The following is a 23780-nucleotide window of genomic DNA, read 5'->3' on the forward strand; positions in this document are numbered from 1 at the left end:
TCAGCAGAGTCGGTTACTGCTTAGCTAATTGAAATTTCTAAGCAGCAGCTCCAAGGGGATACCGATTCTCAGTGACGAGACAGAACTATGTGTGGAGACTTATTTTCAAGGCAGTGATCCACGGGACTCTAAAGAACTACAAAGCAGTTTTGTTATGGCTTTCTTTTAGAAAAAAAATGTGTGGTGGCCATAAATTGCTTCCATGCGCTTACTTGCTTTTCCACGTGATAAACATTCATTGATGTAGATCTCCTTTCTGTTTTCACACTGTGTTTGAGGTTACGTGACTTGTAGTAATCAATGTCTTTTCTTGTGTCACATGTAATTTCTATCTTACACAGCAATCATTATTCACAAATTGCTGCATTGGTTGGAAATTAGATTAGTGATTTCATAGTGGACCTTTTGACTAGGCTGCCACGATTGATTAGGGCTGCGTAAAGAGCCATTTAGTGTGGCATCCTTGGTTGCATAAATTAATCAGCATCCACACTGGAAAGTACAGAAGATTTTTCCAGAGATTGACATAGAACAAATGAAATTCCCGACCACCCCATTCATATGATTACCTGCTGGATGGAGAAAATGACCCTGCCGTTTTCTGTTTGTTTGCTTCATTTGCTGATTAATTACATTTCACGTGATCTCCGGACTTCCGCTAAAGTTATTCTAGTACAAGACTGCATATATTATTGGACGGCCACTATTGAAAATATTGTTATCCAACATAGGAAGAAAATGAAGCATAAGAAATCTAGGGCATTAACTTAATACAGATAAAGTCAGTCCTTCACATTTGCTGGCCGCTGTAAATCGCTTTCTATAATGAAGACATGTTTTTTTTGTGGGTGTAATAGCCAAACATAACCCATAAACAGAATTGGCATTGTTTCTAGAAAGAGACAAGTGTCATCTCAAAAAAACAGGTATCTTATTTGGGATATTTCGTGAACAATATTTGTATTGATTTATATGAATATTTATGTTTATGTAATATACATTGTATGAAGGATGTATGGTTGATTACATGATAAAAATATATGATGCTATTCTATTGATTATATGTGTTATACTGTTTATATTTGCATAGCAAAATATATTAAAGGGAAACTGCCACCTGATTCATGCGGCTCAAACCGCGAGTAGCATAAATCAGAGCCTGGCTACACAATTGCAGCCGGGTATATCCCTCTCTAAAAAGTTCTGGCGTTTCAAAGATAATATACTTAGAAAATCTGAGGATCAGAAATGAGAATAGTCTGGCCCTGCTCTCGCTTGGGGAGATACCTGTCAATCACCTTGCCGGTGCTGGGAACCGGGCTTTCATGTATACTGCCCCCCATTTGAGCAGTGTGGCTCAAGTGATAGGTTCTCCTTTAGTGCAAACATTTAAATGTTTTTTAACGGCATCATTCAGTCACATTTTTGCCCCACTATATCTATTCTATGTTCCTTTTTGTTTGCAGGATTCAAGTCATGTGGAGGCAGACATGAGCTAAATCTGACATCGAGTGCAGTCAGCTTTATAGCAGCCAGAAGGTAAGTAGTTGGTTCTGACTATTGTACTCGGTTTTAAAGAAAAATTACTTTTTTTAGTCTGCTTCAAAAAGTATTGTGGACTAAGGAAGTTATCAGCTGACCACTGGGTAAGTGATAACTGTTAGATCATTGTGGGTCCCACCACTGGGTCCCTCACCAATTAAGACAAGACCAAGGTCAGGAGGATTTGAATGGATCGACTAGCGCATTTCCATTTTAAGTCGATGGCGCGAACAAACAAAGCAAAGTGTAGCATCGTACTTTTTTCATTTTTTCATATGCAAAAGCAGGTCATACAGTCATGGCCGAAAGTGTTGGCACACTTGAAATTGTTCCAGAAAATGAAGTATTTCTCCAAGAAAATTATTGCAATTACTTGTTTTGTTAAACACATGTCTATTTGCTTTGTGTGTATTGGAGCAACACAAAAAAAAGGAAAATTGTACATAATTTCACAAAAAAAAAGCCCAAAATGGGCCAGACAAAATTGTTGGCACCCTCAACTTAATATTTGGTTGCCCACCCTTTGGAATAAATAACTGCAATCAATCGCTTCCTATAAACATCAACAAGCTTCTTACACCTCTCAACTGGAATTTTGGACCACTCTTCTTTTGCAAACTGCTCCAGGTCTCTCATATTTGAGGGCACCTTCTCCCAACAGCAATTTTAAGATCTCTCCACAGGTGTTCAATGGGATTTAGATCTGGACTCATTGCTGGCCACTTCAGAACTCTCCAGCACTTTGTTTCCAGCCATTTCTTGGTGCTTCTTGAAGTATGTTTAGGGTCATTGTCCTGCTGGAAGACCCATGACGTAGGATGCAAACCCAGCTTTCTGACACTGGGCACTACATTGCGACACAAAATCCTTTGGTAATCTTCAAATTTTATGATGCCTTGCACACATTCAAGGCACTCAGTGCCGGGGGCAGAAAAGCTATCCCATTCCTTTTTCGGTAAACAGTAGGTTGATGTGCTTTACTAAAAAGCTCTATCTTGGTCTCATCTGTCCAGAATATGCTTTCCCAGATGAATTTTGGCTTACTCACATACATTTTGACAGTGGGGTCCTCCTGTTTCTCCTGCCATAGCATTTCATTTCTATGTGTATGGATAGTTTGTGCTGGCACTGATGCAGCCTCTTCAGAACCTGATTGGGGCTGTTTATCCACCATCTATCCTGCGTTGCAACCTTCCATTAATTTTTAACTGCTGTCCACATCCAGGAGATTAGCTATAGTGTCATGGGTTGTAAACCTTTTGATTATGTTGCGCTCCGTGGACAAAGAAACATCAAGATCTCTGGACTTGGACTTGTAGTTTTGAGATTGTTGATATTTTTCAACAATTTTGGATCTCAAGTCCTCAGACAGTTCTCTTCTCCTCTTTCTGTTCTCTGTGCTTAGTGTGGCACACACAGACACACAATGCAGAGATTGAGTTAACTTCTTCCTTTTTTATCTAGTTTCAAGTGTGATTTTCATATTGCCCACACCTGTTACTTGCCACAGGTGAGTTTGAACGAGCATGACATGCTTGAAACAAAGTTGCTTACCCACAATTTTGGAAAAGTGACAACAGTTTCGAAATTTGGTGTGAAATAATGTCCAATTTGCTTTTTTTTTTTCTTTTTTAGTTGTTCCAATACACATAAAGGAAATTAACATGTATATAACAAAACATGTACAATTGCAATAATTTTCTGGGATAAATACTTCATTTTCTGGAACAATTTCAAGGGTGCCAACACTTACGGCCATGACGGCATCATGCTGCTCCATTCAACCACTTCTGGCCTGACACAATAAAAGCTCCATAAAGGGACAAAAAAAGCCAATACTGAAAGTATGCTGTTTTTTTCCAATCATTGGTTATGGCCCAGTAGACTCGGTAGACAAAGTGTTTTGTCCCCTTCGTTATTCCCGTCTGCTGCCACCACCATCCCTAATAGATATCACCACCCCTGTTATATCAGCTGTCAGGCCAGGCCGTTTACTTTCCCATAGCAATGCATTTGATCACACTAAGGAAAGAAAAGTGCCTGCATCATCCATGGCAATAATGGAACATATACAAGATTTTAGTCCGCCAGATGGGGTGTCAGAGAAAGGAGGTGGCGCCAAACGAGAAGTATATGCCTCAAATGCAGTTCCGAGATAGTTTGCATGTGGCTTCAATCTTGATTTCTTAGCGCTGGCGCATCAGATTACTTCAAAACGGGTATAATGGTTTAGTGACTTTCTAGGACCTATACAGCCATATAACTGGTTTCGTTAGTAAAATCATTGTGATTGGTTCTCTTTAAGTGGGTGGATTTAGGAGGCAGTGGAGGACGGGTTGGTTGGAAGATGTAGTGCCCACTCATAAGGCTTTGTCCACTGCCAAACACTGGCTTGTAGCATGCGCTAGTTGATAAACATGTCCTTATCTACCCTCATCATCTGCATTTTGCCATTTCTGACATCATTTCTCATTCCATCTGCAGTTTAGTTTCCTACAATAATATTTTCTTTGTTGACTTGGCAGTTACCATCCATAACCGATCACACAGCCTTGTGATTATAAAAGAGAGATGGGAACCAAACAACAATTTTGCCTACATCCATGATAAACAGCGATTTATAGATCTGCAGATCCCACCTTACTATGTAATACATAGATTTTCATTGTAGAGGAGCATTGCCTGGTGACTTTTACAAAGATAATTCATCATGTATGGGATAAAGATTGAAAACAGTTCTTCTTAAGTCTATAAAAAGTGGGTTTAAGAGCAGAATGGCTGCTTTTCTATTACATTGCACAGATGGCCAATCTAGTTGTTGTTTACTTGTGCTTCTAATGGATTTCTATTTTACATTTATCATGTTTAGGAAAGGTTGTGCAGATCGGAAAGTATCGCTCCTGTAGTGCTGTATAAACGGTTGTTTGACTTACTGCCTGCTGCGCTATATCTCTTCTGCCGTTATATATTGATGGGAACAAAATAGATTTACATTGAAATCCAGCCTCCTATAACAATGATTTTTTATCCATGCTATGGAAATAACACTGCTCATAAAACACCTAAGTTGCCGCAGAAAGCTTTGTGTTTCCTCACAACTCACATTTTCATGAGGGTTTGTTGCAAATAGAATTATAAAATGTGATAAAGAAACAAAAAACCCTGTACATTCCTTATGTTACAAGAACACAGCCCCAGACTTATCATCTATGCTTCCTTAAAGTTAAACGCCCTTGGAAATATGCAATAGTGAATTTGTAGACAGATCAATGGTGATAATTGTGCTATGACACCCAGACATCAGCCGTTTATATTGCTGGCTTCACACTGCTTAGAATACTTAGAACTTGAAACCTTATACTTTAAAATCCTACGGAGACAGAGATTACGCTGTAGACTAGTCGGACAGGCGGGTCCCAGCGGCTTCTCCCCTCCCACTTCCCTGGGTTGACAGGGCTCTGTCTATATGGGTCAGCGGATGGGGAGAAGCCGGTCGGGGACCTGTCAAACTAGTCTACAACGGTCCCTGGTGGTATGTTTTTCTCTAAAACGCCACATTATTTCAAGCATAACTCTCTGCGTTCATACCGCCAGTGCCTGATTCATGCTGACCACAGATTGGGCAGCATGTATCAGGTGTAAGGTTCACTTTAAAAGAGATGAAGCCTTAAAGGGGTTTTCCCACAAAGTTAATTTTAATCTATAAATCTTTGAACAATAATAATAACTTCCACAATTGGATGTGTTTAAATAAAATGTTCCTGTGCTGAGATAATCTTATAAATGTGCCCCTGCTGTGTACTGTGTAATGGCTGTGTCTGACCGTACAGGAACATTGTCTGAGCCTACCACATCTCCTGGGCAGGGGAGGGAAAAATAGAATATACAGAGATTACAGCATCGTATTACAGGATTGAAGCTGATTCTTTTTGTGAGATAAAACATTTCACTGCTTGTTTTTAAGCAATGTTTTACCTCAAAGAAAATCAGCTGTGATCCCCTGCTGTCCTGTCTGAATATTCTTTTGCTTCCTCCCCTGCCCAGGAGCTGTGGTATGATCAGACCATGGTTCCTGCACGGTCAGACACAGCCATTACACAGTACACAGCAGGGGCACATTTATAAGATTATCTCAGCACAGGAACATTTTATTTAAACACATCCAATTGTGGAAGTTATTATTATGCCAAGATCTATTGATTAAAATGAACTTTGTTCATGGGAAAACCCCTTTAACCCCTTAATAACATCTGACGTACTAATACGCGTCTGTGCCCTGGGACTTAAGAGCCAGACCCGTATTAGTACGTCATCGCGATCGCGCGCGCACACAGGCTGTGCGGGCACGATCGCCGCCGGGTGTCAGCTGATTGTCACAGCTGACACCCGGTACTATGTGCAGGGAGCGGACCTGCACCGCTCCCAGCACATTAACCCCTGCGATGCTGCGATCGAAGTCGATCGCGGCATTGCGGGGGCAAGGGGAGGTGATCGCCGATACTCACCTCCTCTTCCGGCTTCCAGCGCAGTCTGCAAAGGCTTCCCTGGTGTTGCCATGACGACCCGATGTCGTCATGACAACATCCGGGTTACCAGACAGCAGGAAGATTGTTTGGACATGCGCAGTGCATCTCCAAACAATCTTCACACTGTGCACCGCTGATAGCCTGCATGGCATAGGGATGGTGCTGCATTCCTGTGCCATGCAGGCGATCAGAGAAAAAAAAGTGAAAGTCCCAGAGTGGGACAAAGTAATAAAGTGTATAAACTGTCTGAAAGTGGAAAAAAAAAAAAAAAAATTGCAAAAATATAAAAAAAAATAAAAAAAATAATCCACCAAAAATAAAAATATAATGTACCCATCAATAAATATTATTATAAAAAAAACAAAAAAAAAACAATAAAAGTACACATATTTGGTATCGCCGCGTCCGGAACAACCTGACCTATAAAACTGTCCCACTAGTTAACCCCTTCAGTGAACACGGTAAAAAAAAAAAAAAAAAAAAAGAAGCAAAAAACAATGCTTTATCACCATACCGCCGAAAAATAAAAAAGTTATAGCTCTCAGAATAAAGCGATGCTAAAAAATATTTTTTTTCTATAAAATAGCTTTTATTGTGTATAAGCACCAAAACATAGAAAAATGATACAAATGTGGTACCGCTGTAAACGTACTGACCTGAAGAATAAAGCTACCTTATCAATTTTACCACACGCGGAACAGAATAAAAAAATAAAAAAAAACAATTCCTGAATTGTTTGTTTTTGTTTATTCTGCCTCCCAAAAATCGGAATAGAAAGCGATCAAAAAATGTCACGTGCCTGAAAATGGCACCAATAACAACGTCAAGTCATCCCGCAAAAAACGAGCCGTCACATGACTGTCTGCCAAAATCTGGAAAAATTATAGCTCTCAAAATATGGCGATGCAAAAACTAGATTTTACAAAAAATGCGTCTTTTAGTGTGTGACAGCTGTCAATCATAAAAACCCCATATGATTCTGGCATTGCTGTAATCACACCGACCTGAAGAATAAAGTCATCTAATCACTTATACCGCACAAGGAACGGCGTCAAAAATAAACTCTTGGGTTAGGATTGGGCTAGGGTTGTGCTGGGGCTAGGGTTGTGCTGGGGCTAGGGTTGTGCTATGGTTAGGGTTGTGCTAGGGTTAGGGCTGGGGTTGGGATTTTTTTCAAAAGTAAGAAAAAAAGATGACGATATGGCGACTAGTGTTGAGCGCAAGTGCTCGCTACTTGAGTTTGCATCGGGTGCTCTGGTATGCATTGAGTATCATGGGTATTTGAGTGACATGCTCGAGTCTCTGCCCCATATGCTTCGCGGCCAAAAAAACTTTGCGGGGATTGCCTGCCATGCACGAGCGATCCCCGCATGTTTTTTTTTGGGTGTCTAATAACCGTGAAACATGCGGAGCAGGGACTCGAGCATGTCACTCGAGCACACGCTGTACATGGTGCATACCTGAGTACCCGATGCAAACTCAAGTAGCGAGCACTTGCGCTCAAGAATAATGACAACTTATTCAATATGATGACCTAATGTAAACAAATTCTGTGCCGTACCTCTGGGTTCAAAATGTTCACTATACACCTTAATAAAATCCTTGAGGGGTATAGTTTCCAAAATGGGGACACTTGTGGGGGAGCTCCACTGTTTAGGCACATCACGGGCTCTCCAAACGCGACATGGTGTCCGCTAACGAATTGAATGGAAAATCGGCTCAAATTGTTAGCGGACGCCATGTTGCGTTTGGAGAGCCCCTGTGTGCCCAAACATTGGAGCTCCCCCACAAGTGACCCCATTTTGGAAACTAGACCCCCCAAGGCACCTATCTAGATGCATAGTGAGCACTTGGAACCCCCAGGTGCTTCACAAATTGATTCGTAAAAATGAAAAAGTGAAAAAAAAAACACTTTTTAATTTTTATGAATCAATTTGTGAAGCACCTGGGGTTCCAAGTGCTCACTATGAATCTAGATAGGTGCCTTGGGGGGTCTAGTTTCCAAAATGGGGTCACTTGTGGGGGAGCTCCAAAGTTTGGGCACAGAGGGGCTCTCCAAACGCAACGTGGTGTCCGCTAACAATTTGAGCCGATTTTCCATTCAATTTGTTAGCGGATACCATGTTGCATTTGGAGAGTCCCTGTGTGCCCAAACATTTGAGCTCCCCCACAAGTGACCCCATTTTGGAAACTAGACCCCCCAAGGCACCTATCTAGATGCATAGTGAGCACTTGGAACCCCCAGGTGCTTCACAAATTGATTCGTAAAAATGAAAAAGTGTTTTTTTTTTTCACTTTTTAATTTTTACGAATCAATTTGTGAAGCACCTGGGGGTTCCAAGTGCTCACTATGCATCTAGAAAGGTGCCTTGGGGGGTCTAGTTTCCAAAATGGGGTCACTTGTGGGAGAGCTCCAAAGTTTGGGCACACAGGGGCTCTCCAAACACAACATGGCGTCCGCTAATTATTCAAGCAAATTTTACAGTCAAAAAGTCAAATGGCGCTCCTTCCCTTCCGAGCCCTGCCGTGCGCCCAAACAGTGTTTTTTCCCCAAATATTGGGTATCTGCGTGCCCAGGGGAAATTGCACAACAAATTTTGGGGTCCATTTTTTCTTGTTACCCCTGTGAAAATAAAAAAAATTGGGTCTAAAGTAACATTTTTGTGAAAAAAGTTAAATGTTCATTTTTTTCTTCCACATTCAAAAAATTCCTGTGAAGCACCTGAAGGGTTAATAAAGTTCTTGAATGTGGTTTTGAGCACCTTGAGGGGTGCAGTTTTTAGAATGGTGTCACTTTTGGGTATTTTCTGTCATAAAGACCTCTCAAAGTGACTTCAAATGTGATGTGGTCCCTAAAAAAAATGGTTTTGTAAATTTTGTTGGAAAAATGAGAAATCGCTGGTCAACTTTTAACCCTTATAGCTCCCTAACAAAAAAAAATTTTGTTTCCAAAATTGTGCTGATGTAAAGTAGACATGTGGGAAATGTTATTTATTAACTCTTTTGTGTGACATATCTCTCTGATTTCAGGGCTTAAAAATTCAAATTTTGAAAATTGCAAAATTTTCAAAATTTTCGCCAAATTTCCGTTTTTTTCACAAATAAACGCAAGTGATATCGAAGAAATTTTTCCACAATCATGAAGTACAATATGTCACGAAAAAACAATCTCAGAATCAGGGGGATCCGTTGAAGCGTTCCAGAGTAATTACCTCATAAAGTGACAGTGGTCAGAATTGTAAAAATTGGCCTGGTCATTAACGTGCAAACCACCCTCGGGGCTTAAGGGGTTAAGAAGTATTTCCACTGCAAGATAATTGAGAATGAGCATTGTTAAAAATGCACATTTCATTATGTTGCCGATCCCCCTATGAATGAATATAAAAGATCATCATTCTTGGACGTGCATTGTCTTGTGTGAAGAGGACTTGCACTGCTGAGATCTATGGCAGCCTATGCGCACTGAGCGATTACATTGTTTGCTTTGGTCTACCTGTTTAAACAGGCAGGCAAACAACCACTGATCGGTATAAGTTTACCGATCGGCATACTTATTGTGCCGCTGGTAGCTGTGTGTAAACGGACCTATAGAGGAAACTATAAAAACGGCTCAATATGGTGCCAGCTTTTGTCATGCAAGTTTTTTCCCATCCACACCCTTTCAATGAACACTTGAAACAATTCCCTAACACTTTATATGGAAACAATGTACACTGCTCAAAAAAATAAAGGGAACACTCAAATAACACATCCTAGATCTGAATGAATGAAATATTCTCATTGAATACTTTGTTCTGTACAAAGCTGAATGTGCTGACAACAAAATCACACAAAAATCATCAATGGAAATCAAATTTATTAACCAATGGAGGCCTGGATTTGGACTCACCCCCAAAATTAAAGTGGAAAAACACACTACAGGCTGATCCAACTTTGATGTAATGTCCTTAAAACAAGTCAAAATGAGGCTCAGTATTGTGTGTGGCCTCCACGTGCCTGTATGACCTCCCTACAATGCCTGGGAATGCTCCTGATGAGGTTGCGGATGGTCTCCTGTGGGATCTCCTCCCAGACCTGGACTAAAGCATCCGCCAACTCCTGGACAGTCTGTGGTGCAACGTGACATTGGTGGATGGAGCGAGACATGATGTCCCAGATGTGCTCAATCTGATTCAGGTCTGGGAAACGGGCGGGCCAGTCCATAGCTTCAATGCCTTCATCTTGCAGGAACTGCTGACACACTCCAGTCACATGAGGTCTGGCATTGTCCTGCATTAGGAGGAACCCAGGGCCAATCACACCAGCATATGGTCTCAAAAGGGGTCTGAGGATCTCATCTCGGTATCTAATGGAAGTCAGGCTACCTCTGGCGAGCACATGGAGGGCTGTGCGGCCCTCCAAAGAAATGCCACCCCACACCATTACTGACCCACTTCCAAACCGGTCATGCTGAAGGATGTTGCAGGTAGCAGTTCGCTATCCACGGCGTCTCCAGACTCTGCCACGTCTGTCACATGTGGTCAGTGTGAACCTGCTTTAATCTGTGAAGAGCACAGGGCGCCAGTGGCGACTTTGCCAATCCTGGTGTTCTGTGGCAAATGCCAAGCGTCCTGCATGGTGTCAGGCTGTAAGCACAACCCCCATCTGTGGACGTCGGGCCCTCATACCACCCTCATGGAGTCAGTTTCTTACTGTTTGTGCAGACATATGCACATTTGTGGCCTGCTGGAGGTTATTTTGCAGGGCTCTGGCAGTGCTCCTCCTGTTCCTCCATGCACAAAGGCGGAAGTAGCGGTCCTGCTGCTGGGCTGTTGCCGTCCTCCGGACCCCTCCACGTCTCCTGGTGTACTGGTGTGTCTCCTGGAAGCGCCTCCAGCCTCTGGACACTACGCTGACAAACACAGCAAACCTTCTTGCCACAGCTTGCATTGATATGCCATCCTGGATGAGCTGCACTACCTGAGCAACTTCTGTGGGTTGTAGAGTACGTCTCATGCTACCGTGAGTGTGAAAGCATTACCAACATTCAAAAGTGACCAAAACATCAGCCAGAAAGCATTGGTACTGAGATGTGGTCTGTGGTCCCCACCTGCAGAACCACTCCTTTGTTGAGGGTGTCTTGATAATTGCCAATAATTTCCATCTATTGTCTATTCCATTTGCACAACAGCATGTGAAATTGATTGTCAATTAGTGTTGCTTCCTAAGTGAACAGTTTGATTTCACAGCAGTTTGATTTACTTGGAGTTATATTCTGTTGTTTAAGTGTTCCCTTTATTTTTTTGAGCAGTATATTTCCTTTGGGGAGAGGAGTCCTTCACCAACTCTTGCTGCCAAATACAAAAGGCGTGGGACCAAGCAGGAGCCCCTCCTCATCAAGTGCTCTTTAGTAGCCACATTGTATAACTTTTTGGTATCTACCTCCTTGGCTATGAGACAAAATGTCTTGTCATGGCAGATGGAGATATCCGCCTTCCCTGCCCATCTGAATATCCCAATAAGCTAGCACTTCAGTTATAGTTATAGTTCCCTTAGGCTATGTTCACACATGTTGGGTTTTTCAGCATTTTTTGCTGCAGATTTTTATGCAAATTTTCAGCTGCGTTTTGCAGTACCAGCAAAGTCTGAGAATTCTCTGTTCACACATCATGTTTTTTTTTGTTGCTCATTTTGTGCCTTGGTTGGGTTTTTGGAACATAGAGCATGTCACTTCTTTCAGCATTTTTTCAGCGTTTTTTCACCCATAGGAAGTAATGGGTGGTGAAAAAAGAAAAAGCTGAAAAAAACGCATCAAAAACGCACCAAAATTTGCATCAGGGTTTTTTCAGTGTTTTGATAGCAAAGTAGAATGCGGTTCTTTTTTTTTTTCACAGAACTTCATGTACATGCATAAATAGAGACAGAAGAACAGTGAAAAAAAAAAAACGCTGAAAAAAACGCGTTTTTGACGCAGCTGATTTCCTGTCAGAGTTGGGTTTTGCTGCAGATTTGAGATGCTGACAAAACCAAACATGTGTGAACATAGACTTAGAGCTGCATGCTGAGTGTGGTAGATCACTAACATTTGCATTAATATAGTCCACTTACCAGCTGTATTCTGCTATTCTCCGTTCTGCTCAGAAATATATTTTTGTTCTAGAAATCCCTTACCACGTTTTGATACCTAAGGGATTTGCAAGAATCTTCACATAAATAGGCAGTAAGCTCGCAGCTTAGCACCTTACCCCCGCAGAATCTCACCTTGCTTTATCAGCGGCAGCCTCAGCTTTTTCTTCAGGCCTTAGGAGGTTTCCAGGTTTAGCTTCTATTTCTTTTATTCCTATCAAGACATTAGTTTGGTTTTCAAGAGATATAAAAGCAATTTACTGAAAGTATCTCCATTCACCAGCAAACATTACCCTGTTTACAATTAATGGACCATTTTACCGATTGTGACAATATATTATTTCCAGCAGCTTATGAGTATTTTGTGCTAATGTTCCTCGTAAAAAGAAGGAAGATCACAAATGCAGGCTGCTCAAAGTATTGTAGGGAATGAGATAAATGGGAAGATGCTTTCTGCAGAGGTGAACTACCAGATCATTACATAATGGGGACATTTCATACATAATGACTATAGATTACAGATTGTGATCTTTAATATGATACATGGTCTGTAAGAAGTATTGGACACAATGAGGTCCTCCACAGAAGTTATAGGAATATATTCTGTACATCTTCACATCATTGCATTTACTTCATTCGCAAAAATGATTTGATGTACTGTAGGGTTGACATATTTTTAGAGCCCATCCTAATGATTAAAGGGTACCAAGGTATCCACCAAACTGTTGTATATGAAAGGAAAGATAACAATACTAGATAAAATGTGGAAAAAGAGGGAAAAGGCACAGGAGGAAAAATTACAAGTGGAGGACAAAAGTGCTAAAACAAAAAGTCTTGCAAGTAAAAAGGGGAAAAGGCGAAGTAATAAAAAGATTACAAGACAGGGAGTATAAGGTACAGGGACATACAATGATGGAAAACAAAGGGGATATGGTAATACAACAAGAGGGATTCCAAGACATCGGGGGTAAGATACAGGAACATGAAGAACTACAAGATAGTGGGAGAAAGCACTGGATTAAGGCTGCCCACGATGCGTTTTTTAAGCGTTTCTGCAGCGGCAAAAACGCTGCAGAAACGCTTAAAAAACGCATGGTAGAAGGTCTGCAATGTTTGCCAATGATAATCCGCATGTGCTGTGCACATGCTCCGGAAATTTCCGCTGCAGCTTATCATTGCGGAAAAAAACGCTGCACTACTAATTAATTTGCGTTTTCACTGCCATTGACTTGCATTAGAACACATATATTTCGCTTCACTAGATAAGCACATGCGGATACAAGCGTTCAATGTGCGGATGGTACCCAGGTCTAGAGGACACGAGACTCTCCTCCGGACCCAGGTACCATAGAAACTGTAAAAAAAAGAATAAAATAAAAAATAAATATGATACTTACCCTCTGACGGCCCGCGGTGCGCTCCTCCTCCCTTGCCGTCAGATCGCGATGGACTGGAGGACCTGCGCTGACGTCATAGTCATGTGACGGGTCACACGACGCTGACGTCGGCAGGTCCTTCAGTGTACCGCGATCTGTCGGCAGTCAGCACCGAGCGAAGCTAGACTCCGGTGGCCATCGGAAGGTAAGTATAGATTTATTTTTTACCATTCTTTTCCAGCCACACTATATAAATCCATGCCGTTTGCATGGATTTATATAGTGTGACCAAGTTGACAAGCACTTTCCAAGTGATGCTAAAATCGCTTGGAAAACGCTTGTCAACCCGCATGCGGAAATGCAAGTGAAGAACGCTTCACATCCGCATGTCCCTGGCAGGAAAACACATGTACAATCCACATGTACAATCCGCATGCGTTTTTTCTGCCAGGGAGATGCAGAAACGCTCAGGAAAAAACCCTGAGCATTTCTGCATCGTGGGCACATAGCCTGAGAGAGACTGCAAGTTAAGGGGACAATGTAGTGGATCAAGAAGGACTGCAAGGTAAAGGGGATAAGGAACATGATGACTGCAAGATAACAAAATACTGGAATGAGAGGAACTGCAAGACTAGAGAGATAAGGTTAAGGAACATAAAGAAATTCAAGACAAGGGGGCAAAGTACTGGAGCCATAGCTCCAAAACATCCCGGATTCAGCGGGATTGTCCTGATTTGAAGGCTCAGTCCCCGCACGTCATGGCTTCGTCCAGACTTCTAATATTTACCTCTCTCCAACGTCGTCATCGCTACGTAGCTTCTCCTCCTGGGGGGTAGGGTGGGGGGCAGGGCCACATCTCTCTACACCGACATAAATTAAATGATAATATTCACTCCATGTTCGCAGGCATCAGCTCTAGCTATGAGCCAAAGTCTATAATGATGTTGATAGGAGAATTTGGTAATGTTGAGCTGTATTGCAGGCAATGAGTCCTGAAACAGATTATACATGTGCATACGGATACATTGTATATAACCATGTATTTCTATGTTCCCCGTATTGGTGTAATTGATATTTTTTCTTTATTAAAATCATAAAAAAGTACTAAAAATGTAGCGTAAAAGCTGCATTTCTTTCTACTGCTTTTTTTTTTGCATGTTTCTGAAGGTGTCTTCACCACACAACGAAATAACAATCTTTTATAATTGTTCCGTGTTTGCTGAGTTTCTTTTATTCATTTTCCACCTTATTTGATGTGTTTGTGGTGCAGATGTGAAGCCACGTTTTTTTAATAATATCAAAAAGCTTTGATTCTGCACTTAAAAATGCAACAGCGTTTTTTTTTATCTTTGCATTTTTTTCAAGCTTCACATAGAAGACTGTAGAGAAAAAAAGCACCAAAACTGCACAGTGCAGCAGCGTCTTTAGATGCACCGAGGGCGGAGATTTCATGAAATCCCATTCACTTTGCTTGGACATTTAGACCGTGTTCAAATGTAACATAAATTCTGCCTATTTTCTGCTGGTTTTTTTTGCACAAAAATTCTGCTGTGTTTAACTGTCCAAGCAAACAGTTCATCTAAAGACGTTGCTGAGCTGTGCGGTTTTCAAGCTTTTTTTTCTTTAGCGGTATCTATGTGGAGCCTAAAAATAACACGTGTACTTTTTTTAAGTGCAGAATCAAAGCTTTTCTGCACTATAAAAAGGAATGCGGCTTCACACCGAAAGCGCATCAAATAAGGGGGAAAAGGCTTACAAAAATGCAGCAAAGCTACAATAACCAGAGAAGATTGTAATTGTGTAGTTTGGTGCGAACATCTGCAGAAAATAAAAATAAAAGTATTTACGCTATGTGTGAACACGGCCTTAAAGACACAAAAAAGCCAAGTGTCGTATAGTGAAGCTACATAAAGATGAGAAAGTTCTGGCGGCTCTGACTGTGAATGAAGGAACAAAAGATAAATCCACAGGTCTGAACTAGAGATGAGCAGGACGCACAGATGATGTCACGCCAATCCTGGCTAATCAACAGACAGAAGGTAAGAGATTCCCAGGCTTCAAGTCCAGCTGCCAGGTACCACTGACCTGAACGCTGGACTGGAGTTCAGTGAATCAATCTACTCATCTCTAGTCCCAGCTGTCCCGGATACAGTGGACAATCCTGGATTTGGGTCTACGCCTTGCGGTCTCGGGTGTCTGCTAAATGTCCCTCACTGCCACCGCACCTCTGACATCTTCTACTGCCTGGGTAGAGAGAAATGATAAATGGGGGCGTGGATTGGGGTATGGCCAGAATTTGTTGTGCGCACCTCATGCTATGTCCCTCTTTTTTGTTCTTCAAAAGTTGAGTGGTATGCTGGAATAAGAGGGATAAAGTGCAAGAACATTAACCCCTTTACAGCCCATGACGTATTAATACGCGTCAGTGCCCTGGGCTTTAAAAGCCTGACCCTTATTAGTACGTCATCGCGATTGCGCGCGCACACAGGCTGTACGGGCGCGATCGCCGCCGGGTGTCAGCTGATTGTCACAGCTGACACACGGTACTATGTGCAGGGAGTGGTCCCGCACCACTCCCGGCACATTAACCCCCGCAATGCTGTGATCGAAGTCGATCGCAGCATTGCGGAGGCAAGGGGAGGTGATCGCAATACTCACCTCCTCTTCCGGCCTCCAGCGCTGTCTGCCGCGGCTTCCCGGGTGTTGCCATGATGACCCGATGTCACCAGGCAGCAGGAACATTGTTTGGTCATGCGCAGTGCACGACCACACAATGTTCTCACTGTGCAGCGCTGACTGCCTGCATGGCACAGGGATGGTGCTCCATCCCTATGCTATGCAGGCGATCAGAATAAAAAAAGTTAAAGTCCCAGAGTGGGACAAAAAAAAGTGTAAAAACTCTCAGAAAGTGAAAAATAACTAAATAAAAAATATGGTAAAAATATTTTAAAAAAATAAAATAAAATAATCCACCAAAAATAAAAATATAATGTACCATCAATAAATATTATTATGAAAAAAAAGCAAACAAACAATAAAAGTACACATATTTGGTATCGCCGCGTCCGGAACGACCTGACCTATAAAACGGTCCCACTAGTTAACCTCGTCAGTGAACACGGTAAAAAAATAAAATAAAAAAACAAAGCAAAAAACAATGCTTTATCATCATACCGCCAAACAAAAAATGGAATAACACGCGATCAAAAAGACGAATATAAATAAAAATGATACTGCTGAAAACGTCATCTTGTCCCGCAAAAAACAAGCCGCCATACAGCTCCATCATCCGAAAAATAAAAAACTTTATAGCTCTCAGAATAAAGCAATGCAAAAAAATAATTTTTTGTAGAAAATAGCTTTTATTGTGTAAAAGCGCCAAAACAATAAAACAATATAAATGTGGTACCGCTGTAAACGCACTGACCCAAAGAATAAAGCTGCCTTATCAATTTTACCGCACGCGGAACAGAATAAAAAAAAAAAAAGAAAACAATTCCTGAATTGTTGGTTTTTGGTTATTCTGCCTCCCAAAAATCGGAATAGAAAGCGATCAAAAAATGTCACGTGCCTGAAAATGGCACCAATAAAAATGTCAACTCATCCCGCAAAAAACAAGCTGTCACATGACTCTGTCTGCCAAAATATGGAAAAATTATAGCTCTCAAAATATGGCGATGCAAAAACTAGATTTTACAAAAAATGCGTCTTTTAGTGTGTGACAGCTGTCAATCATAAAAACCCGATATGATTCTGGTATCACTGTAATCGCACCGACCCGAAGAATAAAGTCGTCTAATCACTTATACCACACGAGGAACAGCGTAAAAAATAAACTCTCGGGTTAGGGTTGTGCTAGGGTTAGGGTTGGGCTAGGGCTAGGGTTAGGGTTAGTGTTGTGCTAGGGTTAGGGTTGTGCTAGGGTTAGGGCTGGGGTTGGGGTTGGGATTTTTTTCAAAAGTAAGAAAAAAAGATGACGATATGGCGACTAGTGTTGAGCGCAAGTGCTCGCTACTTGAGTTTGCATCGGGTGCTCTGGTATGCATTGAGTATCATGGGTATTTGAGTGACATGCTCGAGTCTCCGCCCCATATGCTTCGCGGCCAAAAAAACTTTGCGGGGCTTGCCTGCCATGCACGAGCAATCCCCGCATGTTTTTTTTTGGGTGTCTAATAACCGTGAAACACGCGGGGCAGGGACTCGAGCATGTCACTTGAGCACACGCAGTACATGGTGCATACCTGAGTACCCGATGCAAACTCAAGTAACGAGCACTTGCGCTCAAGACTAATGACAACTTATTCAATATGATGACCTAATGTTATCAAATTCTGTGTCGTACCTCTGGGTTCAAAATGTTCACTATACCCCTTAATAAAATCCTTGAGGGGTATAGTTTCCAAAATGGGGTCACTTGTGGGGGAGCTCCACTGTTTAGGCACATCAGGGGCTCTCCAAACGCGACATGGTGTCCGCTAACAAATTGAATGGAAAATCGGCTCAAATTGTTAGCGGATGCCATGTTGCGTTTGGAGAGTCCCTGTGTGCCTAAACATTGGAGCTCCCCCACAAGTGACCCCATTTTGGAAACTAGACCACCCAAGGCACCTATCTAGATGCATAGTGAGCACTTGGAACCCCCAGGTGCTTCACAAATTGATTCGTAAAAATGAAAAAGTGTTTTTTTTTTCACTTTTTCATTTTTACGAATCAATTTGTGAAGCACCTGGGGATTCCAAGTGCTCACTATGCATCTAGATAGATGCCTTGGGTGGTCTAGTTTACAAAATAGGGTCACTTGTGGGGGACCTCCAATGATTAGGCACACAGGGGTCTCCAAACGCGACATTGTTCCAATTTGTTAGCGGACACCATGTTGCGTTTGGAGAGCCCCTGTGTGCCTAAACATTGGAGCTCCCCCACAAGTGACCCCATTTTAGAAACTAGACCCCCCAAGGCACCTATCTAGATGCATAGTGAGCACTTGGAACCCCCAGGTGCTTCACAAATTAAACTGTAAAAATGAAAAAGTGGAAAAAAAAATACTTTTTCATTTTTATGAATCAATTTGTGAAGCACCTAGGGGTTCCAAGTGCTCACTATGCATCTAGATAGGTGCCTTGGGGGGTCTAGTTTCCAAAATGGGGTCACTTGTGGGAGGTTTCCACTGTTTAGGCACATCAGGGGCTCTCCAAAGCAACATCGCGTCCGCTAATTATTCGAGCTATTTTTACAATCAAAAAGTCAAATGGCGCTCCTTCCCTTCCGAGCCCCCAAACAGTGGTTTTTCCCCACATATGGGGTATATGCGTGCCCAGGGTAAATTGCACAACAAATTTTGGGGTCCATTTTTTCTTGTTACCCCTGTGAAAATAAAAAAAATTGGGTCTAAAGTAACATTTTTGTGAAAAAAGTTAAATGTTCATTTTTTTCTTCCACATTCCAAAAATTCCTGTGAAGCACCTGAAGGGTTAATAAAGTTCTTGAATGTGGTTTTGAGCACCTTGAGGGGTGCAGTTTTTAGAATGGTGTCACTTTTGGGTATTTTCTGTCATAAAGACCTCTCAAAGTGACTTAAAATGTGATGTGGTCCCTAAAAAAAATGGTTTTGTAAATTTTGTTGGAAAAATGAGAAATCGCTGGTCAACTTTTAACCCTTATAGCTCCCTAGCAAAAAAAATTTTGGTTCCAAAATTGTGCTGATGTAAAGTAGACATGTGGGAAATGTTATTTATTAACTATTTTGTGTGACATATCTCTCTGATTTAGGGGCATAAATATTAAAAATTTCAAAAATTGCAAAATGTTCAAAATTTTCGCCAAATTTCCATTTTTTTTCACAAATAAACGCAAGTGATATCGAAGAAATTTTACCACAATCATGAAGTACAATATGTCACGAAAAAACAAGGTACAGGAATGTGAAGGACTGTAAGACAAGGGGGCAAGGTTCTGGAAGAAGAGGGATTGCAATTCATGGGGGATAACATACAGGAAAATAAAGGACTGCAAGATAAGAGAAAACAAAGGGGAAAAGGTGGTGAAACAAGAGGGGTAAGGTAGGTACTGGAATAAGTATGATTGCAAAACAAAGGGGACAGATTGTGAAACAAGAAAGAAGTAAAAGACTTAGCAAGTGGAGATACTGTGGACGCTTAGTGCTCTTGCCCTGGAAGCAGCTCTAATAAAATTGCTAGCACAAAAATGACTTTTCAATTCCTTGAAGTTCATTGGTTCAATGCTTGTCTCCTTGTCAGGGATTATAACCAGACAGTATACAATGTGTACGTCACCTTGCTCCGTGAAATCCCAAGATACTTTCCTTGACAAAGTCTCATCAGCAGATCATATCTGCTACTCATTTGCTGTAATTGCTCCAGGGGATTATCACCACTGCACACTGGTCTTTTAATAACTATGTATAGTTTGCATTGCTCTATTGGACACAGTAATCATTTATAGAGAGTAAGAACAGATAACTGCTGGTAATACAACTCATTTTATAACCATTCGGCCAATATTTTGGAATATAAATAGTTTTCTATTCCCATTAGCTGCTTATAAGGAACGTACAGAAATGTATTTTATAATATTATGTTATTAAATTATGTGTATTGGTGCATGTAGCAAAGTGCCAGGCTGGTTCAATGAAACCTCCAGGGATAGTCTTTGTGTGGCTCCCATTGACTGTACATGACTGTATAGGAAGAAGAATATTTCAACGAGTAAAAAAAACAAAAACAAATGCAGGTTAAGAGTCTTGTAGGGTTTCATAATACACAGAGACAACCTGAAATAGAGCCATTAAATTACACCTGCAAGCCTGTAAAGTCTGTCAGGAACATTTCTGATTCCTCTATTTTCCAAATACCAACTACAGCTTCCTACCTCTTCATAAATGGCTGTTGTATAATAATTATATAAAATGTTAAAAAGAGGGCCTAAACTTATAAGATATGACATATATTAACAAAATTAATTTATTCCAAACTTCCCTAGATTCCTAAATGTAAATATACAACTGACTGAATTTAATAAAATTAAAGTGCACCTGTAATTTCAGGTAAGTTTTCAAAATAATCTTTTGTGTATGTGTAAATGAGGAATAACACTATTTATTGTCATTATTTCACATGAATCCTGCATTTTTATTTCTGCAGGCTCTATGTTTAAAGGGAACCTGTCATGTAAGATAACATATCCACAACTTATATCCCTGTATGCATACCGACAAGAGGCCATTTTATATACACAAATTCACAATGTCAATATATACCTGGGATGTAGAGTGGAATATGTGGGGGGATCGATGCCGACGCACCCGCCCCAACGCTCGTTTCGGTATCTCCTTCATCAGGGGGCATTCAAGTTGTGGTTATGTTGTAGCCATATAAATGTAATGTGGCTTCAGTTTTGGGATACAATTGCTGTTTTGTTGTTGCTATAGAATATAGGTATTATGGCTCTATTGCTGGGAGCCCTTCGTGCACACAGCTGTTGGCACTTTGCACTTTTCCCCCCATTCCCTTGACTTTTATACTACTCAATAAATATTAATATTCAGGCTGTGTGCCCACAATGTGTTTTTTAAGCGTTTGCGCAGCGGCAAAAACGCTGCAGAAACGCTTAAAAAATGCATGGTAGAAGGCCTGCCATGTCCCCCAATGATAATCCGCATGTGCTGTGGACATGCTGCGGATTATCATTGCGGAAAAAAACGCAGCACTACCAATTATTTTGCGGAAGTGCTGCATTTTCGCCGCCATTGACTTGCATTAGAACGCGCCAATTCCGTAAGACTGCATCTGTACTTGCGTAATTGGCGCGTTCTAATGTGCGGATGGTACCCGGGTGTAGAGGAGAGGAGAGTCTCATCCACACCCAGGTACCATTAAAAAAAGCTGTAAAAAAAGAATAAAATAAAAAATAAATATATATTTACCTTCTGGCTTCCCGGCACTTCGCAATGGAATGAAGGACCTGCGCTGACGTCAGAGTCATGTGATGGGTCATGCGATGCTGACGTCGGCAGGTCCTTCAGTTACCGCTGCCGGCAAGGGAGAACGGAGTGAAGCAGGACACCGGGGGCCATCGGAGGGTAAGTATATATTTATTTTTTTATTTTTTGACATTCTTTCGGCCACACTATATAAATCTATGCTGTTTGCATGGATTTATATAGTGTGACCAAGTTGTCAAGCACTTTCCAAGTGATGCTAAAATTGCTTGGAAAGCGCTTGTCAACCCGCATGCGGAAATGCATGTGAAGAACGCTTCACATCCGCATGTCCCTGGCAGGAAAAACGAATGTACAATCCGCATGCGTTTTTTCTGCCAGGGAGATGCAGAAATGCTCAGGAAAAATCCTGAGCATTTCTGCATCGTGGGCACATAGCCTTATACTGTATTGGCCTCTTGATCGTTGTTTCTGTGGTCCTCTATTCTGTTTTGATTAATTGACGATTGGCCAATTGAAAAAGTCCAGTATTAATAGCACTTGACATGCTCAGATATAGATATATAGATACATACTGTTGTTAAAATCTTCTTTGCACTAAATTGCACTTTTCTCCATGTATTACGTTTACTATTTAGATTCTGTAGTCACTATTGACAGCAGCATCTAAGGGGTTAAACAACCATGGTCGATGCCAACACTGATCATGGCTGATGCAGCAAGCTGTCAGCTTTAGTGTACAGCTGACAGCTACAGGATAGTCACCTGTCGGGGGAGGCTAGTCTCTTATATCGCAGGACAGTAAAAAGACGTATTGGTGGTCACTAAGGGGTTAAATAAAAATGTCAATAAATAAAAGTAGCAAAATCACAGGAATTGTAAACTGTCATTGTATATTTAAATGGTAAGGATGGCCTTTTTGCAGGCTGTCCCGTCACCTACTGCCCCTTACCCTCTCTCTGATTCCCTATATACATGCAGTGCCAGCACCACGTATAAATAGTAATGAGCGCCAGCAGCGGCAGTAATATGAAACAATAAATGTCACTCTGTTTTATGGGCTCATCGTCTGACTTCAAAAGAAGTGGCTTCCAGGAAATAGCCGTGCTTTCTGAAAGGTGACTTCTTATCATTCTTCAGCATCTTCCCGGAATATTTATGAATTTGCTGGATCATAAAAAGACTTTAGCTTGGAGTAAACAGCCCCCAAAATTTACAAGCCTGTGAAAAAAACAACAACTTTGAAGCAAATAGTATGAAAATAAGTGAAACATAAATAGCTATCTCTTCCATGTATCGGCAGGCTAGCGTAGTCCGGAGAATAACAAAATATATGGTAGATAGCGGCTCACAATTTGTATACACTGCAACAATGTATAATAAGTTATATGCTCCACAAGAAGACAAGAACTGTATTACATTTAATTTTGTGTCACTTGGGCCAGGAAAATGACAATGATAAAACTCTAGTTACTTTCCAATATCATTTACCATTAGTTGCCACATTGCTCAGCCGCAATGTATGATTGGCTCTGGTGCCTATGTTGTTTTCTAAATGGCAAGGCTTTAAAAGGTATTTCAGCTACAAGAAGTGATCAACAATTCACACGATAGGTGATAATTTCTAGATCGGTTGTGGTCTGATGCTGAGACCCCACTAATCATCAGAATGGGCCACTTAAGTCCCTTGTCTAAATGGTGCGGCAAGTCACGAGCTTGAACGCCGTTGTGTTCATTCTCTATGGACCTTCCGGAAGTGCCATGGATGAAGCAGCGGTTGACCATGCACACACTCACATTATTAAAACGGGTAAAGAAGGCAAAAGTCCCAGAACAGCCCACCCCCCACCTCCTCCCTGCTCCCACTGAGACCCCCATTGATCTGGAAAGTAGAACATACCTGGTAGTTAGGTAATAGTTTTTGGTAACTTTAAACTTTAATACCCCTTTAAATATGAAGGATCAAATATGTGGAGAATATGAAAAAGCGTCAATATTTTCCAATATATCAGGAGCGCTTTATCAAAACTGGTGAAAAAGAAAAACATTTTTTAATAGCTTCCCATAGCAAGATTGCTTCTTTTATTTTCAAAAGGAAAATCAAATCTGGAATATTTTTGTTTTCTATTGGTTTTGATAAATCTCCCCAATGAGGTTAACTTTTTGATCAAAATATCCCCAGTAAATGTTACTGGTATTGTCATCCAGTTTGCCCATGCTAATAATTTACAAATCTGTCTACCTATGCAACAATTATTAATATTAACCAAAAGC

At 41.2% G+C, this 23780-nt stretch overlaps 1 protein-coding gene across 5 annotated transcripts in view; it reads left to right on the forward strand.

Annotated features, from left to right (window-relative positions):
* Positions 1–23780, forward strand: part of APBB2 (amyloid beta precursor protein binding family B member 2) — a 422077-nt gene that overhangs the window by 75862 nt on the left and 322435 nt on the right. For all 5 annotated transcript variants that reach the window (XM_073645694.1, XM_073645669.1, XM_073645685.1 and 2 more), the window contains exon 2: positions 1467–1539. The gene's annotated coding sequence lies outside the window, so the exon portion shown is untranslated. The remainder of the gene's footprint in view (positions 1–1466; positions 1540–23780) is intronic.

Source organism: Phyllobates terribilis, unplaced genomic scaffold (genome assembly GCF_046119375.1).
Source record: "Phyllobates terribilis strain yellow unplaced genomic scaffold, ASM4611937v1 Scaffold_1__5_contigs__length_1240528914, whole genome shotgun sequence".
Lineage (NCBI taxonomy): Eukaryota > Metazoa > Chordata > Amphibia > Anura > Dendrobatidae > Phyllobates > Phyllobates terribilis.